Source organism: Pterocles gutturalis, unplaced genomic scaffold (genome assembly GCF_000699245.1).
Source record: "Pterocles gutturalis isolate BGI_N339 unplaced genomic scaffold, ASM69924v1 scaffold30050, whole genome shotgun sequence".
NCBI lineage: Eukaryota > Metazoa > Chordata > Aves > Pterocliformes > Pteroclidae > Pterocles > Pterocles gutturalis.
The window spans coordinates 626-1,994 of NW_010144259.1; positions in this window are offsets into that span (position 1 = coordinate 626).

A 1,369-nucleotide genomic window follows, 5' to 3' on the forward strand; every position below is an offset into this window, starting at 1 on the left:
CGGCACGGCAGGAGCTGGTTTTACTGTGCAGGGGGTGAATAACATGGCCAGGGTGCTGAGAGAGGTTGGTTATGCCCCAGAAAATTAAAAGATGCATTTGAGGTGATGAGAAGGGTCAGTAGCAGAGGTGGGAACCGGCTATCCTCGGGCACCCGGCTGGCCAGTTACTGCTGGGAGCGCTTTACGTTGTTACTGGTGGATGAACAAAACCGCGCCACAACCCGTCGCCAGAGCTCAGCATTAAACCATAAAATCACCTGTGTTCTGCACCGAGCACTGTGAAACAGCCGCTGCCCTCGATGCCTTCGCTGCCTGTGCCCTGTCTGTGCCCTGCCTGCCAGCCGACCCTCAGCTGCCCCCTCTCTCTGCTCTCCAGACACCGCTGTGTTTAGCAGTCTCTCCCAGCACCGTGATGCATTTTCCCAGCACAGCCACAGCAGCCTGATCTCCGCAGGACACAGCCCACCACGACAGACCCGCTGGCGGCAGGGGGTGCAGAAATGCAGCGGGGGGGGTGTGCAGGCGCAGGCGGCTGGGCCAGGGCAGGGTTTGTGCACAAAAGCCAAGGGATAACTGAACAGCCACGGGGGAGTGACACGCCAGCCGTCACTTCCTACCCCACTATGCAAAACCCCCCCAACCCAAGGGTGTGCAATATTTGCAATATACTGCAAACAAAGAAAAATCAGGGCAGCCGGTGAAGAGAGAGGACAAAGTGTCCAGTGTGGGGGCAGGTGTCTGGGAGGGTCGGTCACCGCCTGGCCAAGGGCTGGGCTGCTAGGGGCACTGCTCCCTGGTCCTGTCCCTGGCATGCGAGGGAATTACAAGCACTTGACATCTCTGCTGACTAGTCATCGTGTTCCGGAAATTGTACATTTTTAAAGTAAATTCACTCATGTAAAACTGGCATTTGACTTGGCTCGGTGATGTGCTGGCAGCCGCGCTGCGGGATGGATGGCGATGTCACTGTGGTGCCCGTGGCCAGGGCATGGGGATTTGGGACAAGCAAACTTCTCCTTCCCCAGCAGCCGAGCCTTCCTCCAGCCAGGGTGAAGGAGCAATGGTGCGGCCGTGGCAGTGGGACCCTCGCACTGCTCTGTGCTGGGCATCCTGGAGCTGCACCTCAGCCCAGCTGTGCCCACTGCCCATCGCTGCCCATCGCTGCCCATTGCTGCCCAGGGTGGAGAGGAGCCTCCAGGAAGGTGGCCAAGGAGAGGTTTCCCACTAGAGGACACAAACACGAAGGGCTGCTGCCATCTCCTGGGGGTTCTCAGGGCATGGCCACCCCGGCATTGTCAGGGGGCCAAGGATGTGACCCCAGCTGGGCTGGGGCTCCAGGCTGGGACAGGCTTGGGGAAGACGGTGGGTC